Source organism: Dreissena polymorpha, chromosome 6 (genome assembly GCF_020536995.1).
Source record: "Dreissena polymorpha isolate Duluth1 chromosome 6, UMN_Dpol_1.0, whole genome shotgun sequence".
Classification (NCBI taxonomy): domain Eukaryota; kingdom Metazoa; phylum Mollusca; class Bivalvia; order Myida; family Dreissenidae; genus Dreissena; species Dreissena polymorpha.
The window spans coordinates 8329339-8342225 of NC_068360.1; the positions used below are offsets into that span (position 1 = coordinate 8329339).

General features: G+C 34.4%; 1 protein-coding gene across 3 annotated transcripts in view; it reads right to left on the reverse strand.

Moving 5' to 3' along the window:
- Positions 1-12887, reverse strand: part of LOC127833649 (transmembrane protein 164-like) — a 64746-nt gene that overhangs the window by 30309 nt on the left and 21550 nt on the right. Inside the window, exon 1 of one of the 3 annotated variants that reach the window (XM_052359040.1) lies at positions 256-355. The exons of the other annotated variants lie outside the window; for them this stretch is intronic. The gene's annotated coding sequence lies outside the window, so the exon portion shown is untranslated. Of the gene's footprint in view, positions 1-255; positions 356-12887 lie in introns of those variants that run through there. 3 annotated transcript variants of the gene reach the window in all.

Below are 12887 nucleotides of genomic sequence, written 5' to 3' on the forward strand. Positions count from 1 at the left end.
ATGACCTTTGACCTAGTGACCTGAAAATCAATAGGGGTCATCCGCGAGTCATGATCAATGTACCTGTGAAGTTTCATTATCCTAGGCCTAAGCGTTCTTGAGTTATCATCCGGAAACCATCTGGTGGACGGAAATACGGACGGACGGATGGACCCACATGTGCAAAACAATATACCCACTCTTCTTCGAAGGAGGGCATAATAATTATAGAAGCTTTTACGTCCACAGCTAGTCCAACATAAACTGGCTACTAACTCAGTGACAAAGTTGTAATTGTATCCAGCATCACAACACAATATCCAACTTGACAATATATATCTATCTCAGACCACTGCTCAGTTTAACAAAACAAAGCCAGAGCTCCAGATAAGGGTCGTATTTTCGTAATTACGAATTATTTTCAAGTCTGTTACGTATTTATTTTAAAATCTTGTCGTACCATTAAGAATTACAAAATCAAGTTACGAATATTATTTTTACATCGGTTCGTATCGATTTTTATTGAGTTCTTTTCGCGTATTAAAGATCTTTGCGGTGCTTATATAGAATGGTTATCAGGTTTGTTTATCAAAGCGAATTTTTCCAATAAAAGCGGCGTATACAGTCTATCTGTCAAAAAACAATGGCGTCGCCCAGAGAGCGTCCTAAAAAACTGCAAAGCGTCCAAAAACACTCTTTTTACATATTGTACGCAAAGTGAGCCGAAGTTAAATGTTTAGAAAGACATTATAGAAAAGATCTTATACGATGTTGTATGTTCAGTTGCCGACACAGTCGGAAAAGCTAAACAAAAACGCGACACGACGGGTCCAAACTTAAACACAAAAAAAACATTGAACGAGTGGAAGGGACAAGTCCCGTGGCTAATCGTTGAAAAGATTGAAGGGGAGACCCGTTTTAATTGTGAAATATGTAAAAATTCATCTAAGGCATGCAATCTAAGCACAGTTTGGGCATATGAAGGTATTTGAAAAATAAAATTGTATAATACTGAAAAGACACTGTTGAACTCGTATAAATAAAGTTGCTAGTATGTTTATTTTGCTTTTGTTGCATGAAAATAACCATTATTATTTATTTTTAGGTCATTTAGAAAAAATAAGAATTATTTTCCAAAACTTAGTAGTAACGTTAAGAATAAAATTTCAGAGTTAAGAATTCTTTTTGAAAATCTGGTAGTAATTTAAGAATTTCACAAAACCTTATCTGGAGCTCTGAAAGCATTGGATTGAACAGACCATATTAAAGACAGATATAATTTAAATATACTTTCTGTCTGGCATATTGCAGATAATTATATATAAGGTGTGCAATCTTGGTGAAAACGCAGAATAACAGAAACCTACCAAATAATCAGTAGGTGCATACCAATGATTAGGTAGGTTTCTTCTAAATGTATAGTAATTACCTACTTAATGTTAAAGAAATTCTTACTTCATGTACATAATGAAAAGGTACTTGCTAAATGATATATTGATGTTAGACAAAAACGCATCATTTTTGGTTAACCTAGAATGTAACCTTCTGAATTTTTTTTTTAATAGGTAAATGTCAAGGTCAGAATGAAGTCAGGTGATGTGGGTGTGTTGATAGTGTTCAACGACATCATCCATTCAAGTATCAAAGCTTTGCAATAAGTATTTGTGGTGACGTGTTATACGAAACTTGTCATTTTGGGTTAACCCCAAACAGACAGAAGATCAAACAAATCGACATGACAATTGCTATATACAAAACAAACCTCATCTAAATGCTTGCCAGTGTTTTTTTACACCATTTTGGGAATGGGGTCGGGTCCCTTAGGATTGTGAAGAAAATATTATTATAGTTGTTCTTTTAAATTTCTTTGACTAACTAAACATTTTTAAAAGATTTTGATTTGAAGATGCGCATCGACTGGGCATCATGTCGCGGATTGCGGCTTGCCTGGGCATGTCTCGGCGGACAGATGCGAAGCTTCGCGGCGGAATGCGACTTACCGCCCCGGATCGCGAAATATGTTTGTTCCGCATTGGCTGTACTGTATTTATTATCAAAATTTGCTTTAATATATTCTTGAATAAGACCAGCGTCAGGTTAATACTAAGGTCCACTATGACATAATGCAACTTGGTTACACTGCAATAAATTATGCCTTCTTGTTGATTGTTATTTTTCTCTTAAAATGATGACTTAAATGACTGGATATTAAACACGTTTGCCTTAATATGGAAATCATACCACTGACTGCATATCAAACACTAATGAAGTAATATGGAAAAGGTCCACATCATCATGTGACCCAGCGTAACCCTTTCAGTGCGGGAAGCGAATTTTGAAGGCCTTTGCAAACTGTTTAGATCCAGATGAGACGCCACAGAACGTGGCATCTCATCAGGATCCAAACTGTTTGCTATTCTGATAGTATTCTTTGAAAAAAATCGAAGAAAATGCTAATTTTAGAAATTCAGCAGACGACATTTGAGCAGAAGACAAATTTCCCAGCATTCAAAGTGTTAACTAATGCATATTAGTATTCTTAAGACTTAAAAAGGTTAAATAAGTTTTATTCTAACATTTGTAATCAAATCTACATTAAAAAATCTGCAGTGAAGGATTTGTAACAACAACCTGTAAATTTAAAATACAACACCTCATTCAAAATATTCAATATAGTTAATCAAGTTAGGAAATTAATCTATAAACATAACAATATAGTGTATAGATAACCACTGCATTGTTACGCAATAATGGGTAATACCGGGTATTATGCAGCACAATGCCCACGCTAATTAAGCTTATTACCAAAATGTATGTTAAAAACTACTGATCCTATTTGAAACCAGAGGGCCAAAGGCAATTTAATCTTAAACATTATCTCAACAATCAGCAATTAATAACATATTATTATGTTACTGAATCCTATCAAATGGTAATGACCTCATGCTCCACTGGCCTGATTTTTAGCTGATTTTACAATTATCTATAAGTAGAACAATAACTTAAGCTTTACAAACTCTTCTGGTTCATTCTTAAATTTCTAATCATTTCAGTGAAAAAAAATACATTCATTTACTTATTGCAAATTAAACTTTTAAAAAATTAGATTAAATCCATGTTCCCCTATACAGATATCTAAAGCTGATCAACATACAAACAAGGGCTGTTTGTAAAACATGCATGCCCCCCATATGGGCTGTCAGTTGTAGTGGCAGCCATTGTGTGAATATGTTTTTTGTCACTGTGACCTTGACCTTTGACCTAGTGACCTGAAAATCAATAGGGGTCATCTGCCAGTCATGATCAATGTACCTATGAAGTTTCATGATCCTAGGCCTAATTATTCTTGATTTATTATCAGGAAACCATTTTACTGTTTCGAGTCACTGTGACCTTGACCTTTGACCTAGTGACCTGAAAATTATTAGGGGTCATCTTCCAGCCATGATCAATGTACCTATGAAGTTTCATGATCCTTGGTGTAAGCATTCTTGAGTTATCATCTGGAAACCACTTTACTATTTTGAGTCACTGTGACCTTGACCTTTGACCTAGTGACCTGAAAATCAATAGGGGTCTCCTGCCATTCATAATCAATATTCATATGAAGTTTCATCATCCTAGGCGTAAGCATTTTTGAGTTATCATCCGGAAACCATTTTACAGTTTCGAGTCACTGTGACCTTGACCTTTGACCTAGTTACCTGAAAATCAATAGGGGTCATCTGCCAGTCATGATCAATGTACCTATGAAGTTTCATGATCCTAGGCCTAAGCATTCTTGAGTTATCATCCGATAAAACCATTTTACTGTTTCGAGTCACTGTGACCTTGACCTTTGACCTAGTGACCTGAAAATCAATAGCAGTCATCTGCCAGTCATGATCAATATACCTATGAAGTTTCATGATCCTAGGCCTAAGCATTCTTGAGTTATCATCCGGACACCATTTTACTATTTCGAGTCACTGTGACCTCGACCTTTGACCTAGTGACCTGAAATCAATAGGGGTCATCTGACAGTCATGATCAATGTACCTATGAAGTTTCATGATCCTAGGCCTAAGCATTCTTGAGTTATCATCCAGAAACCATCTGGTGGACGGACCGACCGACCGACGGACCGACCGACCGACAGACATGTGCAAAACAATATACTCCCTCTTCTTCGAAGGGGGGCATAATTAAAGTGATTTAAATTCAATGTAATATTTTCTATGGTTCAACTTATAGAGCTGGAATTGGAGATAATTAACATGTCTAGAATTATTATTTTTTAAATCTGTTTTGGAAACATTAAATTGGGAATGTTTAGGTCCCATTTGGGAAAAATATATACTTTTTTCCATTGGGAATGGGTCCCATACGGGTCCCAAATTTAAACGAAAAAAATACTGATATCCAGCTGTTGCTGTTTAATCCAGCTTTTCACCTTAAATAATCTTTCTCACTGACAGCCTATAAAATGTTGGGGAAATTCCCCACCACCATACCCACATGAAAACACACACATTTTCATTGTTTGCTACATGTGTAGGTGGTCATTTATAACTTACACATGTGAACGTTGTAAGTGCATATTTACATTTACAAGATAATCAAAACAACAATAAGAGATGTGTTTGTCAGAAACACAATGCCCCCTTCTGCGCCACTTTGTAGCCATATATTTGACCTTGAAGGTGACCTTGAGCTTTCACAACTCAAAATGTGCAGCTCCATGAGATACACATGCATGCCATATATCAAGATGCTATCTCCGATATTGCAAAAGGTATGACCAAGGTTAAAATTTTGGGACAGAATGGCAGAGTAACAGAATGACAGAGTGACAGAATGACAGACAGGCCAAAAACAATATACACCTAATCATTCGATCCGGGGGGCATAAAAAGCCATCAAAATGCTGGCCTTGCACCACTCAATATCAGACCTTCAACCACAGAACAGATACATGTATAATTGTATATACACATTTGAGCCAGTGCTAGGTATCAATAGATTATCAATAACAAAATGCTGATATTGCCTGCCTTTCATACGCCTGAAACATCTTCTCAATCAATAACAGACCAACTAGAACAAAACAGACATAAAAGTGTACGCATGTGATTGAGTGCTATAGGTACTGGCAGCTCATCCATGTGAACTAGAGCAAATTTGCATTATTAACAAGATTATCAATAACAAAAAGCTGATATTGCTTGCTGAAACAATATAGAGAAAATCAAACCTAATTATATCTCAGCTTGTGGTTAATTCCTTACTGCTATTTTGCAAGGGGAATCTTCGGTGGATCACAAGTTTAGACCCAGATCAAAAGCTGTCAGTTCAGTAAATGTGGTCAATTATCCAATAGCTTTCATTTATTGGGTGGACCAATAGTTTAATGGCAATTTAATAAATAAACCAATATTGGACAGATGTGCAATGTTTTGAGGTGTTATAACAGTATGAACATGCCATTAAGTAGCAAATCACTCTCGATCATTTTTTTATCAATACTCCGGTAAGACTCAAGCATTTTAAATTGCACATACATTCCTTTATTAGTTAGGCCAAAATTTACATATTGTGAGTTTCTCCTCCCATGACCCAATACAATCTTTAGGTGTATGTTTTGATAAATCACCTTGAACTGTTTCTTCAAAACAATACATTATATATATACATATATATATATATATATATATATATATATATATATATATATATATATATATATATATATATATATATATATAGACCTACTGGGTTAGAAAATAACATTTTGGGAATGGTTTTCTTCCTCCATTATTCTTTCAATACTTGTTTTACATATATCAGACATCTCAGAGAATCTAGCAATTGCATGTTATGCCTGATTTATAGTACAAGACACACTGCACAAATTATGAACTTGAATTGGAATTAGTGTTAATGCTAAATTAAACCAAGGGAGAAATGAGAAAGCAAGCTAATATTTTTGCTTGTTAATTTTGAACATCTCTTTCTGGCTTTACTTAATCACAAATGACACTCATTAAGCGTAGTCAATATTTAATATATTTCTGCAAAAGAGCATACCTTTGGAGTCTGCAATATATCCTAGACCACACAATGTTTAGTACTCTAAGCAAATGATCTGAAATACCATTACCTGAAAAACAATTGCGTCCAATAATTAACTATGTTATCCGACATACAGCCTGTTATTGATAATGCATGAAGACCATACGAAAAAAACAACATCTCAGCAATAAGCATAGTGAAGTTTATGTGAAAGAACATGCGTATTGTAAGTGATTCTTCACATATTATTTAAAAGGGTCCAAAATAAGGACAACATTCCAATGCAAATAAACCTGGTTTAATTTTTACAATTGAAATGACAAAATTGGTATTACATTGCCATAAGTGTAAATCATAAAATGACTGTACAAATGGACATAAACTTCATTAAAATATCATTCATATTTCTATACAAGAGCTGTGTTTGTGAAACACAATGCCCCCTACTGCGCCGCTTTGAAGCCATATATTTGACCTTTGACCTTGACGGATGACCTTGACCTTTCACCACTCAAAGTTTGCATCTATATGAGATTCACATGCATGCCAAATATCAAGTTGCTATCTTTAATATTGCAAAAGTTATGACCAAGGTTAAAGTTTTGGGACAGACAGACACACACAATGACAGACAGGCCACATTTTATAGCCAATAATAATAATTTTAAATCTAATCCACATCTAAACACAACCAATAAAATATAAATTTGATACTGGTATTTTAATTCTTAAAAATACAGTCTTTTGTAATTCCACTGAGATAACATTTCAGATGTGATTGCATGCTCTCCAGTGTTAAATGTCATTGCGCCTCATCTCAATTTACATTTTATCATGTGATACCCACACCACCATGCTGTTCCAGCAAAATGTGCAGTGAGTGCATTGGTGTTATGATGATAGTCCATAAACAGATGATGTTTACTTTATATATGTCATCATGTGCATTGTGAAATAATGTGAATATATGATTTCCCCAAATTGGCTTAAAAAAGGAGTTTAAATATTTCCTGCTGTCTCAAATTTACCACAATGTCAATTTTGAAAAAAAGTTTTGAGTTTGAAACAAAAAAAAGTAATGATCAGTAAATGTAACATTTGGCATGGCAGAATTGAATTAAGTCCCTTTTTATTATGCAGCTTCATAATTGCACTAAACATGTGCATTCATTTGTACTTGATAAGGCTTTGAATGGGCGTTGGTCCACTTATTGATTTCTTTGAATTATTAGGACCTCATAGATAATTAATTATGCCATGTCATGTAAAGCCAACACTTAAGTTGTATAATAGGAGCCAAACTAAATATACATGTACCTTAACATCCAGCACGAGAATTCTTGTCTCAGTATGTAAACTTGTTAAAACAAGGAGTCAAATCTAATTACTTGATTTCAATGTGCTAAGAAGCTGTACATGTCAGAATAATTTTCAGGCGTTTTTCTAGCAAAACATAGTATAAAGTCAAAGACAAAAGGAAGGTGATTTTTTTTCTTAAAGAAATCTTATATACATCATATAAACAGTGAAATTCTGATTTGTCTTTACGGCCGTTAACAATATAAAACACAAATAAAATGTATCAAAGAATTATTTTCAAAATGCACATGATGAATGAACCTTTACTCAGCAGACATAACGAATAATTGTTTAAATATTTGTGGTGGTCATGGTGGGTGCGCAAAAAGCGAGAACATTGTACCACCTACTGACAATCAGACATTCCCAAAAGTGTCGGACCGTCGGACCTGACCGAAGTTTTAAAGACAGGTCCGATTGAAAATGCCAGGTTGCCGGTCCGAATGTGCGGGAAATAATTCAATAAGAAAAGTTGATTTATTTTATAGAATTTGTTCCAGTGTGCGATCATTTGAGAACGAATATTCCTGGGCATTCCGGTAATTTGCGCTTGGTACCAATTTCGTCCGGTCTTTTATGTATCGATTTCTAATTGGTTAGAGGCTGGCAAAGAATGAACGGTAACTGACCAAACCTCTTCGCTACTTTCCGAAAAATCTTACGATTCTGCGAAATGCTGCTAATGTCCGCCATCTTGAAATTTTAAGTGATCGATTTATAGCAATGTTAAGCACTGCGGTAGCATATTGTAAAGCAATATATTAACCGAATCATATATTGATTTATATGTAACATATTTGCTAGGTTACTGGTTACTCGTTTACATTTTCTACATTCAAACGATATGTATAACGCACATTTGATTATATGTGCAAAACATGTTCATTTTTTCCGACTGTCGTATTCGGATACAGTATGATTCGTCAATTTTAATTTATTTTCGACCTTCTTTATAACATTTTTATAGAATGACGATACACATGCGGTGATACGGATGGTATGGTTTATACTATTTCGCATTGTAGTCACCAAAAATTGCAACTATAAATACTACAAAAAAAGTACAATAATTTTTAGCTAGGTCAAGGGCCCCGGGTGTCCCCCATAGGGACTCGGCCCTTAATCCCCGTTGGGGTCCTGCGGTCCCAGACCCCTAGCTTAATTTTCCGGATTTCAAATTTGGGTAAATTGACACCCCTGGAATTAAGAAAACAAATATTTAACCAGACAACTTATCGACTTAGGAAATCAACCAACACTTAGTATTAATGGAGCATCTGAGTTGTTGCCGAACGACATAACACTTAACTTCGCAAATATATAAATACGATATTTATGCTTGTACATTGATGTTTCGGTCCTATGAATCCCAGTCCGGTCCTGCAAGTTATCTATGACTACCGGACCGGATGTCCTGTGGACTTAAATACTTTTGGGAATGTCTGCTGACAATATTCAAATTAATATTTGTAGTAATGCATTCACAGTCGGTTTCTTCTTACTGTTTTAAGTGTTAATTTGAAATTTGAAGCACATCTAATTTAGGAATATTACATGACTTGTACCTTCTCCAAAAAACTTTGATGATAAGGTTCTATGAAATTTTTAAGACCACTGACAAACTTATAGTACACAATCATGTATGTTTGACTTGTTAATGTTGGGAGGGCCATTTTAAATGAAACAATTTAAACATGCTATAAGTTTGTCAGTGGTCCTTAAAACTTTAAGCCTGTTTAAAATTAACCAAAAACAAATTAAAATATGCTTCCAAGTTTTTTCTCAGTTTTAATTTAACATATTGTGTGACAACACTACTACTTAAATACAAACTCAATAATCAGAGCCCCACATCCTTTCCTAATATCACACAACATACCGGTAAATAACTTCCAAATATGCGAGCAAAATAAGAGCTTCTCTCGTCTTTTGTTTATTCCTTAGTTATGGCCCATATAGGTGAATAATTGAAAACATCCAACCAAACTGAGCAATGGGAGGGAAGGAGGGAAAGTGCGAAATCAATAATTATTCTGCAAGTATCATTATCCCAAAATGTGGGCCGAATTTTCCTCTTTCAACAGACAAGAGCCAATATTGAAATAACAGGCAAATATACACCAACATTGAATATAACAAGGATGTCATTGAAGCCATCAATATTTCAGACAAAAGAATGAATAGAAAAAGAAAACTGGAGAACAATAGATATTTGAAGAATTCCTTTTTAAATGGAGAGTTTGCAGTCCTGAAGTGACAAAAAGCCTTGAAATGTAACATCGATGCTACATATTTTTTTGCAGATAAAAAAATGCACATTCAATAATGTTATTTAATGTTGTTATTTTATGTTCATTTAAACAACTACAACTTGAAATCCGGCAACATGTTAAAATTAATTTATGTTTGATTTTATAATAGTAACAATTCACAAAGTTATTATTTGCCAAGAGTCACAAAGACAGTCGTCAATAATAACAATAATGAAGGTAACCATTATAACTGCTGTTAAGATACTTTGTGTGAAAATAAAACAAAATCATCAACACTTGACACCTTCGACCAATCTAAGAACTGAGCCTTTACAATATTTCTGTCAATGCTAAATACCGTAAATCTGCGAATATAATACGCACTTTTTTACCTGCCAAATTTTTCTTCAAGTAGGGGATGCGTATTATATACGAGTTAAGAGCAGAACAAAATTTTTTGCCTGTGAAAATTTTCAACTTAATCGTTGTTATTCGCTGCATGGCAGCCATTTTGAACTATACCATTACATCAAAAGGGGGGCAACAGGACTCGTGCTGTCGTTCGTCATTTTTGCCATTTGCGAAAATGTTGAGAATTTGGCTCATTAAAAATCTTATTTGCGAAAATCTAGTAATATATCGTTGAAAACATCCGCCATTTTTATCGGACTGGTTTAATTTTTCTATATTTGTCTCTTTGTTTCAATGAAAGTGTTCGCAATTTGAACAGTAAACGAAACCCGGTCTGTACCTGATTATGAGACATAATGTTTGATCTTATATTGTTATTGAAGTGCACATGGTATCTGCTCAGGCCAATCAACATTGAGCTTACACATGACATGACGTTGTTGAATGAAACGGGAGAACGGGCGGAGTTATCAGATAATATTGGGTCATTCACGCGCAGACACTGTATACTTTGAATACACAGTTAATATCGTCGTCTGCCTACAAAATAGTGACCGGACCCTTTGTTGTATAAAGAGATTAGCAAATGAAAAAAACAACAACGTGACAATACCCATAAATAAATATTTATAAGCTGACCACTTTTATCATTCTTCCAAATATTTACCATATCTGAAGTATTATATAAGAGTGGTAATTAAATAATTAGTTCTATGACGCTAATATTACACCTTTCTGCCAATTGCCGAATTAAATTGAAAGGTGATAATTAATTTGTGTTTTACTCCCAAACTATTCTAAATAACAGCGGCTTATTTTAATTAAAGGGATTCGAGAAAAACACAAGTGGTTTAATTTTATTTTAAGTTTAATCAAAGTATCGAGTTTGTTACACTTCGAAAGAGTAATTCATCTAGACTACTATAAAAATGGAAGTAACCACTTTGTTTACTTATTATTTTATTATTTTTATAATTATTATCGTCCTGAATATTGTCAAATGGAATTAAATGTTTAAAAACAAACAAACAGCGTCTCTGTTTCTTTCTTTTGCAATTATAAACTGCTTGACCCGGGTGTCAGCAGGTGGCCCGTGTGTTATCGGTTACAATCAACGGTAAAATAAACAATATACAGAGATATTTATTATGCAACTGTCATGACAACAGCACGATAACACATCGCGATCAATATACCGGGGTATTACTGTGAAACAGATGGTTGATAACCCCCGAATTGATTTGCAATTTTCACAACACAATAATATTTTGACACATTTTTTCGGAAATGTCCGATTTCGGACACTGATTTTTTAAGTGCGTATTTAACTAGGATTTTCAATTTTTACCAATAAATTTTGACAAAACTCGGGGGTGCGTATTATATAAGAGGGCGTATTATAATCGCAGATATACGGTACTATCAATAGGCTTAATTGATACTAAATTGGGCTAAATAATCTTTATTTTTTCGGTAAATAGTTCTTGACATTCATCGACAAGTCTTGCTTTCATCCAATGTTGCAATTTATCCATGTAATTCATGTGGGTTTGTTTAATTTGTGATGTGAGGTTCAATTGTAAATCTATTGTAACACCAAATACCATTTAATTGGTTATGTGTTATTAATAAAATTAACGCACCATCAGTCTTAAGAATTTTGTAAAATAAACTCGGGTGATTTCAAGTAATAAAAGTATGTTCTCAGGTGATTCTAAATACAAACTAACAGTACTCGGGGCAACAGATAAGGATTGTTTAATTGTATTTGACAGAAAACTAATCAACATTAAAAAGCAATCAAACAGAAATTGATTATGAAAATTGAAAAATGAATCACACTGACTAATCTTGGTAGTTTAAGTTGCACCATTTCCCCATGTATTTTGTTTGATTTGAAATTATAATTGTGAATTTTAGTGCTACCGTTATATTTGTAGTAAATTTACATAGACACCAGTTTGGGGCGGTGTCTAAATACAAATTTACTTTTGTTGTAAAAAGTTCGGCTGCTACACCCTGGACAGGCTAGGAAACTTTTGTTATCGACATGCTCGACCCATTATTTACAATTTGAAGTCCCCCTCTACCGTCGATAAAAAGAGGTTGTGAAGAGTATACTTTCAGATTTCAAACCGACAGCTTCTGAAATATAAAGAGCAGAACACAAAAGCGATTCTGTGTCTGAACAAGAAATGTGTTTGTAAGAAACACTTTGTCCCCTTCTGCGCCGCTTTGATTTAGTTTTTTTTACCTTTGACCTTGAAGGATGACCTTCAGACCTTGACCTTTTACCACTCAAAATGTGCAGCTCCATGAGATACACATGCATGCCAAATATGAAGTTGCTATCTTCAATACAGCAAAAGTTATTGCAAAATTGTAAAGTTGGCGCAAACAAACCAACAGACAGACCAACAGACAGGGCAAAAACAATATGTCCCCCACTATAGTGGTGGGGGACATACAAATAAATAAAATTGTGAAAAAAAAAATTCCACTGGCTTTTCGTTGATGGAGAGGGTTTTGAAAATGGGCTTTATGAGCAACAATTGTATGCAAGATATTAAAACTGATTGAAACAAAATAACTGATCATCATCCATGGTTTCTCAATAGACAATTTATTTATACCTGTAGTCACAAACAACCATTGACAATGTGAAGCTACAATGACTTCATTACTTGGAATAAGAATTGACATGACGCCTTATCAGTGATCGCTCCGCCCACTTAATCACGTGGCTCAGCGGGAAGAAAACCTAGACAAGCTAACACCAAAATGGCTTCTTTGCCTATAGACTGCATATAGATTTACACAATATTCCGGATGATT